Genomic DNA, 15079 nt, shown 5'->3' with positions numbered 1-15079 from the left:
GGTTTTTTTCGTTGCTAACAAATGTAACTGACAATCACAAACTAATGACTTCTCAAATAACTAATTGTGATGAAACAGGCGTCTCGGTTAATGCTAAAAACCAATCGAACATCGCAGCTTGCAAAGGGAACCGTCCAGTGCGATCGTTAACCTCTGCAGAAAGGGGCGAAACTGCAACCATCCTCATTAGTACGTCAGCAAGCGGAGCTGACATTCCTCCTACGATTATTTTTCCACTAAAGAAGAAGCAGAAATAATTTGAGTTAGGACTGACAGCAGGAGGTTGCGCTGAGGTCCACAGCAACGCATGGATGGCCACAGAGTCATTCTTTGTATGGTTTCCACAATTAGTGGTATTTTCTAAGACATCAAAGCACGTCCCAGTTCTCCTTATATCAGATGGCCACTCAGCTCATACCACGAACAATGACGTTATGGACTACGCGAGGGAGAGTGGCGTTTCTTCACCACCACATTGCTCTCACAGACTTCAGCCGCTTGATGTTTGTTTTATAAATCCTCGTTATAGTGATCAGCTTCGAAAATGGCTGCGAAGCCACGCAGGGAAAGTCGTAACTATCTTTCAAATTTCAACGCTTTTTGGTTCAGCTTTCGTCTAAAGCGCAACAATGAAAACCGCTATTAAAGGTTTCGAAGCTACTGCAATATGGCCCACGGACCCATCCATATTCAAGACGCACACTTCCTATCGGCACACACAACTGACAGCGGACGTGATAGGCCGTCAGATGAAGGGGTTATTATATCTGAACAATTTGAATTGCCTCCAACTAGCACACCAGCTGAAAAAGACGACTCAAACGGGCTGGATAATCAAGGGGACGAGGTTTCAGCGAATTGTTACAATGAACTGCCGCCTAAGAATAACAAAGTTATTGGGGCTAATTGTTCTAATCTTGGGTGCTCTTGCATGACAACTGACAACACAACCTCCTCATTTCATATTTCACCTGAGATTCTGATTTTCTTGTCAAAAGTTAACGAAAGCAAGAAAAGAGCGAGACTGAAAATGGGGAACTACGTTGTTTTAACTGATTCGCCGTACAAAAAAGAGTTAAAAGTCATTAATGGGAGAAATAGAAAAAAGAACTTTGACAAAGAAGAAAGAGCAAACAGAAAACTTTTTGCGAAAGAGAATAAAATTAAGAACTCAAAAACGAGAGAAAGAGCCTGAAGGTAAATGGAAGAAAGGAGTAAGAATACTATACTAACGAGAGTGATTATGAGGTAAGTTCTGACTGTCAGTGTGTATATTGTGGTGGGTTATATTCAAAATCAGTTGGAGGTTGGGTCGCTTTTTCCACGTGCAAAAAATGGACACACGATTCTTGTGCAGGAATAGATAGCGAAGATGATGAGTGTCTCCCCGTGTGTGAATTTTGTAAACAGCCTCAAGAAAAGGATACGATACATGAAAACTGTAGTTTGACATTAATACTCACTTTAAACTAAAAAAAATACCGAGCAAGCCAATATTTTCTGCATTTCCGATAATTTTATACGTTTTTGTAATCACTTGTATTTACCACCCCATTCTGCCGCGTGCAAATGATATAAATTTCTGTTTTTGAGTGAGAAAATATTGTTGTTTTATTTTATGGCAATGTTCTTATATTTTTGTGATTAATACATCATAATGTGTTCATATAAAAATTTGTAACTCTCTTATTTATCAATTTTGTACATTTAATCAAAGTTTTCAACTGTGTACCCCATTATACCTTGGATTCCCCAACGTGTCGGATAAGAAAGATAAAAATACAATCACTACTCGTTTCTTCAACGACAATTTAAGCTGTGTTCTGTGGTTCCTCCCAGAGTTCATCACGATATATTCCGAAAAAAATCATAGTTAACGAACGTTATAAATTGCTCTAGAAACGAAGGCAATCCCAGTTAACATTTAATAAGGCCACTGGTATCCTTCGAAATGCAACTAATGAAACTAATGCAGAACGTCGTGGGTCACAGCGGATGGGTGGAATCGAAATATGACATTTACCCACGATCGCTTCTTTTTGTCAATTTGTGCCATTAATTTCTCTGCTCCCTAATCTGATTTCGTATCTCCCCATCAGCTATTCGATCAAAACTTTTTTAGCATTCTTCTACACCACCACATTTCGGAAGTTTCTAGTCGTCTCCTGTTTGGGGAACCAGGCATGTTAACTGCTGATTCGCAATATATTTATTCCGAAAGGCAAAAGGAACCCCGAAAACAATGAAAATAATTTTGTTTATTGGTGACTGCACCAGTTTGATTTACACTTAGTGCGAATATGAAAGTATTTTATTCCAAATCCTTATTTGAAGGTACTAAAATGTCGGTTTAAATGGCAGCTTGCTATGTAAGACATGCCCACTTGTTTCTCTGTGCCATCTCTTCTTTGAGATGATAAGCCTAGGGACATTTTACCCGTAGTTTTTGAGCTTTCACCTATTGAATACATTTTTTCTTGTCTCGTAGTCAGTTGTTTGCTACAGTAATAACGTTTCTGAACAAAACAAATGCCAAGATCTACCCACAAAGTTTTCGAGAGAAGTTCTAGAAGACTTGCAAGAAATAAAAAAGTAAATATCATGAAACAAATGTTATGTTTTTGTACAGCATGCATACTATTGGAAAGTGAAAGAAACTATGAATTTAAATGAGTGCATGTACGACGTTAAGTGCAATGCAACTTTAAATTTTCCGTAACTTTTCTAACTAAATGTACCTTTCCTCTCAAACCATTTATCCCAGAACCATGGAATTCTAACGGTCAGTTTTCTTACTCGAGGGCATGAAGAGTCGAGGGATATGAAAGGGAAGCAGTGGTTGGGAAGGGAGTGAGACAGGGTTGTAGCCTATCTCCGATGTTATTCAATCTGTTTGCTGAGCAAGCAGTAAAGAAAACAAAAGAAAACTTCGGAGTAGGAATTAAAAACCATGGAGAAGTTGTATTATAATGAACACTATGGTCTTTTTATTTTTGAAATTTGCCTGCAAAACCTCTCTTTCAAAATTTTTCTAAAAATTTCAGTATTAATATATTATTCATGAAAAATTGTTAGCTTGTTGGAAAACAGTGGAAATGCATGTAAGTAATGTTTAGTGTTTTACCGTTAATATATCACAACTTAGAATAAGGATCATATAAATAGATCAGTTAACATGGTGGAGATGGAAGATACGTTCTCCCCGTGAATATTGTGTTTAAAAACAAATGAATATTTTCAAATCAACAGCTCATTTCATGAAGTCATAACTAGAAGTGAATAATCTCCACAAAAATTGGTAAGTTAATTACTTTGGTGCAAGAAAGTCTCCATCATTAAGGAGAACGATGTTTTCAATAACTTGCCGGCAGCCACAAAAAGCTTTACTACTGACAGATTTCAGTTTACGAGGAGCCTAAAGGATTTCTTGCTAACCATCTCTTCCGACACCATTAATGAATTGAATTATTTATTAGAACTAGCGCGCGCGCGCGATTGAGAGTGTGTGTGTGTGTGTGTGTGTGTGTGTGTGTGTGTGTGTGTGTGTGTGTGTTAGAGAGAGAGAGAGAGAGAGAGAGAGAGAGAGAGAGAGAGAGAGAGAGAGAGAGAGAGAGAGAGAGAGAGAGAGGGTCAAATAATACGTGTACAATCAGAAGTGTGACTAAATTTTCATTCCTCGTTCATGATCAGTCCATTTGCGGTCTGTGGATAGTAAATTAGCATATTATTTTCCCATTGAGTATCTCCCCATTATGGATCAATTTCAATGGAAAGTACATATAATCTAATCCTCTTGTCTGCCCCACTTCTGTTGAAGGTTACACATCACACAAATACCTTGTTGTTGTTGTTGTTGTCTTCAGTCCACAGACTGGTTTGATGCAGCTCTCCATGCTATTGTATCGTCTGGAAGCTTCATCTCCCAGTACCCACTGCAACCTACATCCTTGTGAATCTGCTTAGTGTATTCATCTCCTGGACTCCCTCCTCGATTTTTACCCTCCACGCTGCCCTCCAATATTAAATTCGTGATCCCTTAATGCCTCAGAACGTGTCCTACTATCCGACCCCATCTTCTAGTCAAGTTGTGCCACAAAGTTCTCTTCTCCCGTATCCTATTCATTACCTCCACATTAGTTATGTGATCTACCCATCTAATCTTCAGCATTCTTCTGTAGCACCACATTTCGAAAGCTTCTATTCTCTTCATGTTCAAACTATTTATTGTCCATTATTCACCTCCATACGTGGCTACACTGCATACAAATACTCGGAGAAAAGACTTCCTGATACCTAAAGCTATACTCGATGTTAGCAAATTTTTCTTCTTTAGAAACACTTTTCTTACCATTGACAGTCGACATTTTATATCCTCTCTACTTCGACCGTCATCAGTTATTTTGCTCCCTAAATAGCAAAACTCCTTTACTACTTTAAATGTCTCATTTCCTAATCTAATTCCCTCAGCATCACCCACCTTAATTCGACTACATTCCATTATCCTCGTTTTGCTTTTATTGATGCTGATCTTATATCATCCCTTCAGGACACTTCATTCTGTTCAGCTACTCTTCTAGGTTCTTTGCTGTCTCTGAATTACAAAGTCATCGGCAAACCTCAAGGTTTTAGTTTCTTATCCATGGATTTTAATTTCTACTCAGAATTTTTCTTTTGTTTCCTTTACTGCTTGCTCAATAAACAGATTGAATAACATTGGGGATAGTCTACAACCCTGTCTCATTCCCTTCCCAACCACTGCTTCAATTTCATATCCCTTGACTCTTATAACTGCCACCTGCTTTCTGTACAAATTGTAGATTGAATTCGCTCCCTGTATTTTACCCCTGCCACCTTAAGAATTTGAAAGAGAGTGTTCCAGTCAACATTGTCAAAAGATTTCTCTAAGTCTACAAATGTTAGAAACGTAGGTTTGCCTTTCCTTAATCTACTTAATAAGGTAAGTCGTAGGGTCAGTATTGCCTCACATGATCCAGTATTTCTACGGAATCCTAACTGGTCTTCCCTGAGGTCGGCTTCTACCATTTTTTCCATTCGTCTGTAAAGAATTTGCGTTAGTATTTTGCAGCTGTGACTTATTAAACTGATAGTTCGCTAATTTTCACATCTGTCAACACCTGCTTTCTTTGAAATTGGAATTATTTCATTCTTCTTGAAGTCTGACGGTATTTCGGCTGTCTCATGCATCTTGCTCATCAGACGGTAACGTTCTGTCAGAGTTGGGTCTCCCAAGGCTGTCAGTAGTTCTAATGGAATGTTGCCTACTCCCGGGATCTTGTTTCGATTAAGGTCTTTCAGTGCTCTGTCAAACTCTTCACGCAGTATGTCATCTCCCATTTCATCTTCATCTACATTTTCTTCCATTTCCATTATATTGTCCTGAAGTACACTGCCCTTGTATAGATCCTCTATATACACCTTCCACCTTTCTGCATTCCCTTCTTTGCTGATAACAGGGTTTCCATCTGAGCTCTTGATATGCATACAAGTGAATCTCGTTTCTCTAAAGGTCTCTTTAATTTTCCTGTAGGCAGTATCTATCTTACCCCTAGTGATATGCGCCTCTACATCCTTACGTTTGTCCTCTAGATATCCCTGCTTAGCCATTTTGCACTTCCTGTCGATCTCATTTTGAGACATTAGTATTTCTTTTTGCCGGCTTAATTTACTGCATTTTTGTATTTTCTCCTTTCATAAATTAAATTCAATATATCTTCTGTTACCCTCTTTCTCTGCGCATGTCAAGTTCCGTAGGCCCAAATTGAGGAGCAAATCTTCAAGGTCATGGAACGTGTCAGTATCTACATCTACATCCGTACTCCGCAAGCCGCCTAACGGTGTGTGGCGGAGGGTATCCTGAGTACCTCTATCCGTTCTCCATTCTATTCCAGTCTCGTATTGTACGTGGAAAGAAGGATTCTCGGTATGCTTCTGTGTGGGCTCTAATCTCTCTGATTTTATCCTCGTGGTCTCTTCGCGAAATATAAGTAGGAGGGAGCAATACACTGTTTGACTCTTCGGTGAAGGTATGTTCTCGAAACTTCAACAAAAGCCCATGCAAAGCTACGGAGCGTCTCTCCTGCAGAGTCTTCCACTGTAGGTTATCTATCATCTCCGTAACGCTTTCGCGATTACTAAATGATCCTGCAACGAAGCGCGCTGCTCTCCGTTGGATCTTCTCTATCTCTTCTATCAAACCTATCTGGTGTGGATCCCACACTGCTGAGCAGTATTCAAGCAGTGGGCGAACAAGCGTACTGTAACCTACTTCCTTTGTTGTCGGATTGCAGTTCCTTAGGATTCTACCAATGAATCTCAGTCTGGCATCTGCTTTACCGACGATCAACTTTATATGAACATTCCATTTTAAATCACTCCTAATGCGTACTCCCAGATAATTTATGGAATTAACTGCTTCCAGTTGCTGACCTGCTATTTTGTAGCTAAATGATAAGGGACCTATCTTTCTATACATTCGCATCACATTACACTTGTCTACATTGAGATTCAATTGCCATTCCGTGCACCATGCGTCAGTTCGCTGCAGATCCTCCTGCATATCAGTACAATTTTCCATTGTTGCAACCTCTCGATACACCACAGCATCATCTGCAAAAAGCCTCAGAGACTTTCCGATGTCATCAACCAGGTCATTTATGAATATTGTGAATAGCAACGGTCCTATGACACTCCCCTGCGGCACACCTGAAATCACTCTTACTTCGGAAGACTTCTCTCCATTGAGAATGACATGCTGCGTTCTGTTATCTAGGAACTCCTCGATCCAAGCACACAACTGATCTGATAGTCCGTATGCTCTTACTTTGTTCATTAAACGACTGTGGGGAACTGTGTCAAACGCCTTGCGGAAGTCAAGAAACACGGCATCTATTTGTGAACCCGTGTCTAAGGCCCTCTGAGTCTCGTGGACGAATAGCGCGAGCTGGGTTTCACACGGCCGTCTTTTTCGAAACCCATGCTGATTCCTACAGAGTAGATTTCTAGTCTCCAGAAAAGGCATTATACTCGAACATAATACGTGTTCCAAAATTCTACAACTGATCGACGTTAGAGATATAGGTCTATAGTTCTGCACATCCGTTCGACGTCCCTTCTTGAAAACGGGGATGACCTGTGCCCTTTTCCAATCCTTTGGAACGCTTCGCTCTTCTAGAGACCTACGGTACACCGCTGCAAGAAGGGGGCAAGTTCCTTCGCGTATTCTGTGTAAAATCAAACTGGTATCCCATCAGGACCAGAGGCCTTTCCTCTTTTGAGCGATTTTAATTGTTTCTCTATCCCTCTGTCGTCTATTTCGATATCTACCATTTTGTCAACTGTGCGACTTCAAGAGAAGGAAGCACAGTGCAGTCTTCCTCTGTGAAACAGCTTTGGAAGAAGACATTTAGTATTTCGGCCTTTAGTCTGTCATCCTCTGTTTCAGTACCATTTTGGTCACAGAGTGTCTGGACATTTTGTTTTGATCCACCTACCGCTTTGACATAGGACCAAAATTTCTTAGGATTTTCTGCCAAGTCAGTACATAGAACTTTACTCTCGAATTCATTGAAAGCCTCTCGCATAGCCCTCCTTACACTACATTTCGCTTCACGTAATTTTTGTTTGTCTGCAAGGCTTTGGCTATGTTTATGTTTGCTGTGAAGTTCCCTTTGCTTCCGCAGCAGTTTTCTAACTCGGTTGTTGTACCACGGTGGCTCTTTTCCATTTCTTACGATCTTCCTTGGCACATACTCATCTAACGCATATTGTTCGATGGTTTTGAACTTTGTCCACTGACCCTCAACACTATCTGTACTTGAGACAAAACTTTTGTGTTGAGCCGTCAGGTACTCTGTAATCTGCTTTTTGTCACTTTTGCTAAACAGAAAAATCTTATTACCTTTTTAATATTTCTATTTACGGCTGAAATCGTCGATGCAGTAACCGCTTTATGATCGCTGATTCCCTGTTCTGCATTAACTGATTCAAATAGTTCGGGTCTGTTTGTCACCAGAAGGTCTAATATATTATCGCCACGAGTCGGTTCTCTGTTTAACTGCTCAAGGTAGTTTTCAGATAAAGCACTTAAAAATATTTCAATGGATTCTTTGTCCCTGCCACCCGTTATGAACGTTTGAGTCTCCCAGTCTATATCCAGCAAAATTAAAATCTCCTCCCAGAACTATAACATTTCCCTAAGGGGCTCCATCACTAGCCTAACGTTGGAGCTCCCAATAACTAATAAACCCCTCCCCCCGTGTGCCTGCTCGGACCTTGCTGAAGGAGCAGCCACATGTCCATTCACAGGCAGAGCGGGCGATGCCACACGGCCAGCCTCCACATTGACCCTCCGCCTCGTGCGCCGCGAACGCCACTGAACCCGCCACTCCCCTTGGGGAGAGGGTGGCCCAACCGCGCCCGGTACCCGCGAAGATCTCTCGACAGCAGGGACAGTGGGTGAAGCATCTAATACCTGGGGTGCACCATGCGACGCACCAGACTCCCCACTGCCGCTACACTCCGAGGCAGCAGCCTGAAGACGGCTGACCGCGGCCATCAACACGCTCAGCTGTTCGCGAAGAGTGGCCAGCGTCCGTACACAGCAGTCACACATCCTATCCATCCTAAGGAATCAATTTACCGAAGAGACTTAATCAACTTTTAAGTAGACTGCTAATTCACTAAAGGCGATTGATTACTGACTAAACTGTGATTGCTAACCACTTCTTGTGGAAAACAATGAAAATAGCACTACCTGTCTCTGGACTGTATTCAAAACAAACACTAGCACTACTGGCACTATGGCTGACTACAAGGACTCTCTCTGACTGTATTCAAAACAAACACGAAATCTATGTAACACTATTACTAGCACTCGACAATTAAAGCTTCCTAAAAGCAAAAACACACGGAAGAAGAAGTGACAAGTAAGAAAAATAGAGTTAATACTTAAATTAAGGTAGCTCGCTGCACAGCAGACGTGAAGCAGCCGGCGGTTAGGGCGACACATGAACTTACAACAAAAAAGTAATAACAGATAGAAATACATGTTCATGAACCTGAGAGAAAATCAGTCCATAAGTTTAAGCAAACGCTATCAGCAGTACAATGAGAATCAGCTTAATTTTTCAATTAACTCCTCGACAGAATAAAAGGAGTGACCCATGAGGAAACACTCCAGTTTCGATTTGAAAGCGCGTGGATTACTGCTAAGAGTTTTGAATTCGAGTGGCAGCTTATTGAAAATTGATGCAGCAGTATACTGCACACATTTTTGCACATGAGTTAAGGAAGTCCGATCCAAATGGAGGTTTGATTTCTGCCGAGTATTAACCGAGTGAAAGCTGCTTATTGTTGGAAATAAACTAATATTGGTAACAAGAAACGACAATAAGGAATATACATATTGAGAGGCCAATGTCAAAATACCCAGACTCCCTGAACAGAAGTCGACAAGAGGTTCGTGAACTCACACCACTTTTTGCCCGAACCTCCAGTTTCTGAGCCAAAAATATCCTTCTAGAATGGGAAGAGTTACCCAAAAACATAATACCATACGACATAAGTGAATGGAAATAAGCAAAGTAGACTAATTTACTTGTCGAAGTATCACTCACTTTCGGCACCGTTCCAATAGTGAAAATGGCAGTATTAAGTCTTTGAACAAGATCCTGAACGTGGGCTTTCCACGACATCTTACTATTTATTTGAACACCTAGGAATGTGAACCGTTCAGTTTCACCAATCATATGCCCATGCTGTGAAATTAAAACGTCAGGTTTTGTTGAATTGTGTGTTAGAAAATGTAAAAACTGAAGCTTACTGTGATTTAACGCTAGTTTATTTTCTACAAGCCATGGACTGAGGTCATGTACTGCACTACTTGAAACGGAGTCAATGTTGCACCCAACATCCTTTACTACCAAGCTAGTGTCATCAGCAAACAGAAATATTTTAGAGTTACCCGTAATACTTGAGGGCATATCATTTATATAAATAAGGAACTGGAGCGGCCCCAACACTGATCCCTGAGGAACCCCCTCCCCCTTGACAGTACACCACTCAGATCCCTCATCACACTGTATTACTTTCCCCCATTCCCGTAGATCGTTCCCTAATGATCTTCCTGAAACACTCTAGAACTTCTGATTCTGTCAGTTCTTTCAGGTCCCATCTCCTTAAATTCCCACCTTTTTCCAGTTTCTTCAGTTTAATCTACAGTTCATAATCAATATATTGTGATCAGAGTCCACATTTGCCCCTGGAAATGTCTTACAATTTAAAATCTGGTTCCTAAATCTCTGTCTTACCATTATATAATATATATGAAAAATTGCAGTATCTCCAGGTCTCTTCCACATATACAATCTTCTTTCATGATTTTTGAACCAAGTGTTAGCTATGATTAAGTTATGCTCTGGGCAAAAACCTACCAGGCGGCTTCCTCTTTCATTTTTTACCCCCATTCCATATTCACCTACTACGTTTCCTTTTCTTCCATTTCCTACTGTCGAATTCCAGTCACCCATTAATATTAAATTTTCATCTCCCATCACTATCCGAATGATTTCTTTTATCTCATCACACATTTCATCAATTTCTTCATCATCTGCGGACTACTTTTACGACTTTGGTAGGCGTGGGATTCGTGGCTATCTTGGCCACAACAATGCGTTCACTATGCTGTTTGTAGTAGCTTACCCGCATTCCTATTTTTATTAATTATTAGACCTACTTATGCATTAGCTTCATATTAGCCTTCCTAATACTAAAATCTATATCCGATGTTAACAATGACGCCGGTGGATGGACTATCAGGAAATTACTGACCGTCGAGAAAGTCACAAATATAACCGACAAGCTAATGGGCCCTTCACAGGAAAAGGTTTTTTGCCAGAAAACGGGGAAAATTGAAACCCAGCAAATGAGTAAAAAAATGTATATTCACTGACAAAAAAAATAGTGTACGCACACAACTTACACAACAATAGTCTGGGATTACTCTATTACGTAATACAGTTTTTGTGATTGTATCTTGCAGCTTTAGTTATTTTTAATTAAAAGAGGCTTTAAAAGGACAGAAAGAACGCGTTGGACTACGCTACAGATCGTTCTGTTAGCACAGTCTTTACTTTGTAATCACTTTCGTTGACTTCGGCAACTCTCAACAGAAATCTCCAACCTAACCGAGACAATGTGCTGCGATACAGCCGAGATCATGACAAGAGAATGGGCTACATCACACTCGAAGTAAATGTATATAGGTAAGGATCCCCATGACCTGTATACGTCTGTTATAAAAAATCTCCAAGCCACTCTCCTCAAATAGACCGCAATCTTCTCTTGACCTTCAACTGTTACTATTTCAGAATTAAAAACCAGATTCAAAGAAAATTTGGCTACAAGGCACAAAACTAGAAAAATAAAAATAATAAAAGTGAGAACGTGAAACATGTTAGCAATAACCATAAACAGGAGATTTACAGAAAATATAATTGAGAAAGGAAATCATTAATATTATCGACCGTTTAGGAACTCTAGGCTACGAAATGGATAAAACCACATATCGAATAAGTGGTGGAAGAGTTAGTGTGTTTTAAGATTAAATCCAAACAAGAATTAGAGAAAAATATATCGAAGCAAGGCCTCTATTACGAAAAATTGCTAAATCTCGAGACAAATTGTGTCCTTCTGTATTAGATGAAATGTTTTGGCCCCTAGTACGGATGAAACAGTATCTGCAGTATCAACAGGAACTTCGGATATGTGTTTCATATTTCATCCAAGCCTGCAGTCTATAAATATTTAAACAAAATACTAAAACAAAATACCACTACAGGGGAATTACTTACGAAGTAGTTCTTGGTAAAGAAACACAGGACACAATTACGTATGTAGGCTTAATACGAACTACAACTGTGTTTATAAATCGCTATAGTTGCCTTGGACTAACGACGAGCAAATATCAATATAACCTGTACGCTTTTCAAAGCTGTTATCCATGAAAAAGCCAAACTACGTATCGTGAACAAAATACAATTTAACACCGAAACAATGACATTAGCTGACAATGGGCACAGACTTTAGTCAATGGGCACTGTTGAAAATTTGTGCCAGACCAGGATTAGCACCCGAGTCCCCTGGTTACGAGGGAGAGGCAATGATCACTGTGTCCGAATTACACAGTGGTCAACAGAATAGCACGAACTGCCCGAGCATGCCGTTCTTTAGATCCAAATTCTCAATTTCTCCATAGACTGCTAATGCACTGCTCCTTGAACATAATCCTCCTCCCTTTAATTATACAGTACATGGCCAAAAAAAACAGACACCAAATATATGCAAACTTGGCCTTACGAACATTGCAGACGTCGTCTATGTAACACACGTCAAACTTCAAAGAATTTACCAATTCGTTGCATTGTTTACTATAGACCACAAATCAAGTAACGTAAAAATAGCACTGCGTCTATTGAGATCATGATTCAGAGTTAAAAAAAACTAATAAGTCGCCTACATATTACAGTTGCTGCCGAAAGAGGAGAACCATTATTTTGCCACAAAAGGAAATATAGTTAAAATTACGCTTCTATTTCGGTTAGTTTATGCGGTTACTAAAATTTGCAGTGAAAGTTACATAGTGGACTCTACCCTCCCCCCACCAGAAACGTAGTTATCGTGGCTGTTGTGAGACTTTTGTACACAGTTAGAGAAAGTGTGTTAAATGTGGCGCGGACGGAAACGCTAGGCTACGCTACAGGGCAATCTGCTCGCACAACGTTTAGTCGGCATTCATAATCGTTGGCGTAAACAACTCTCAATCAAATTACCACCTTCCAACCTAACTTAGATCTCGGGCTACACTACCAATCGGCCTGTCATCACAACCAAAAATTCATTGAGGGGGGTGGGGGGATTTCCTGTAGCTCTCTCTAATGTATCTCTAGGCAAAACTGCCAGTTTTGTCAGACTCAACAGCAAGATTTAGCAATGGTAAACACTTTTGAGACGGCTCGTAATTTTAGAATAGTCCTCTTCGTCTTACTTGGCAAAAATTGTTCGCTGGCGTCCCAGCAGCTAGCTCCCTCAGTGTCTGCTTCTGCCATCGCACCACGCTAGTCTGCTGTTGTCCTAGCAGACCGAACACACCGCACATCCGATACCTTCGGAACCACTCACTGGCCAGTTAGCAACTGAGCGGAACACTGTTTACATCGTGAAAGGAAAACTATGCAAAGATGTACACTTAAATGGCACGACTGATTAGCACACACACAGTAATATCTGAGGAATGTCCTTCGACACGCGCAGAACGAAAGTCTTCTCGCGAACGTACAGCGTCTCTGAAAAAAAATCTCGTGACTATATTCCGGCGTTACGGCCAGGTTCTCATACAAATGAGCAAAAAAGGGTACATTTGAAATTCTTTTTGAGACAATGAAAATACATTCGAAAGATCTGTTTGGGAATTACGAGTGATAATACTATGAGCTTAATTTTAGATTTTCAATAAAAAATGGCGCCCGTAATTATGATTTGATCAAGGGCCTGCGAGACTGGAGTACGCAGAGCGCGTGCAGTGTGGCACCTCATATGTTACCTGAATTCAAAAATGGGTAACATCAGTTGATACTACATTATTCCTCTGAAATTGAAAATGGATAACATCAGTCGATAAAACATAAAATTTATGGGAGCGTATACCTAACCGCAATGAAACAACCTTAAATTTAACGATACAGTGCTAATTCGAACTTTGAGTTCGATTTTTGAGGGTTTGTTTCACTCCTTATGCCTACACAAAAATTAGTTAATATTAACAAATGTCATATTATAGCTATAAGTTCCTAAGAAAAGTGTTTACTTTTAGGGGTCAGAGGTAGATGTTAAGAGAACGAACCACTTTTAATTTATGCTGCATGCCGTTCTGAGAAAATAGTTACCCGAAAAAAATGTGTTCAAAGTTTAGGGAAAACATTTAGTTATATTATTACTTCGATTTGCATGAACTGAGTGTTACATATATATTTTTAATGTCGCTGAAAACGAATCTGAAGTCAGATTTTCAATATTCAAAACAGCTAATCCAATACGGAGGGCAACCGATTATGTTTTGACCAATTTTTACCAAAAATGTATTTTCGTTATTTACGTTTAGTCTGCAAGTCAAGGAGTATTTATCAACCCTTCCTCTACCTCTGATTGTTCCTAGACAGCAACTTCCTGTTCTTCTTGGCAGGAAAAGCCGATCTGTCAAAGCTGGATATGCAGCACTCGGCAGCCTGCACTTGATATTCGTCCGTATTTTCGGTGAGTATGTTTGCATGCATTCTGCAGTATGAATCCTTTTGAGCACGTGCGACACGGGACGAGTTATCATCTACATCTATATGGATACCCTGCAAAACACATTTAAGTGCCTGGCAAAGGGTTCATCGAATCACCTACACAACTGATAATTAATTGAAACCCTCAGCTGCCGACAGGTGTTGTTGATATACTTCGATGGGGACAGCTGAAAAGTGTGCCCCTACTGGGACTCGAACCCAGAATCTCCTGCTTACAAGGCAGACGCTCAATCCATCTGAGCCATCGAGGGCACACATGAACAGCACGACTGCAGGAATTTATCCCTCGCACGCTTCCCGTGAGACTCACATCCCCAACCGTCCACAATCCGCATACGTAATGTACTTAATAGGTATTTGTCCATCCACTCATTACTGGCTCACACTAAGGTGACGATTCCCGTAAGAGTTCCGGCAACCTGTGCGCATTCGCACAGACGAAGGTCAATGGCTGGGTAACGTTTAACCATAAATATGAAGATAGTAACTGCTCTCGAAAGAACAGGCGCCACTGACGACCTTGCAACTCTTCTAGAATACATGATAGACCGGCCGATGTGGCCGAGCGGTTGTAGGCGCTTCAGTCGGGAGCCACGCGACCGCTACGGTCGCAGGTTCAAATCCTGCCTCGAGCATGGGTGTGTGTGATGTCCTTAATTTAGTTAGGTTTAAGTCGTTCTAAGTTCTAGGAAACTGATGACCTCAGATGTTAA

At 40.5% G+C, this 15079-nt stretch overlaps 1 non-coding gene across 1 annotated transcript; it reads right to left on the bottom strand.

The window, feature by feature from the left end:
• Positions 1-14543: 14543 nt before the first annotated feature.
• Trnat-ugu (transfer RNA threonine (anticodon UGU)) lies at positions 14544-14618 on the bottom strand. The gene has a single exon. It is a non-coding gene; the product is annotated as a tRNA-Thr (tRNA).
• Positions 14619-15079: the final 461 nt, after the last annotated feature.

Source organism: Schistocerca gregaria, unplaced genomic scaffold, assembly GCF_023897955.1.
Source record: "Schistocerca gregaria isolate iqSchGreg1 unplaced genomic scaffold, iqSchGreg1.2 ptg000198l, whole genome shotgun sequence".
NCBI lineage: Eukaryota > Metazoa > Arthropoda > Insecta > Orthoptera > Acrididae > Schistocerca > Schistocerca gregaria.
The sequence above is the reverse complement of the archived record's forward strand: the minus strand, read 5'-3'. Positions and strand labels throughout refer to the sequence as shown.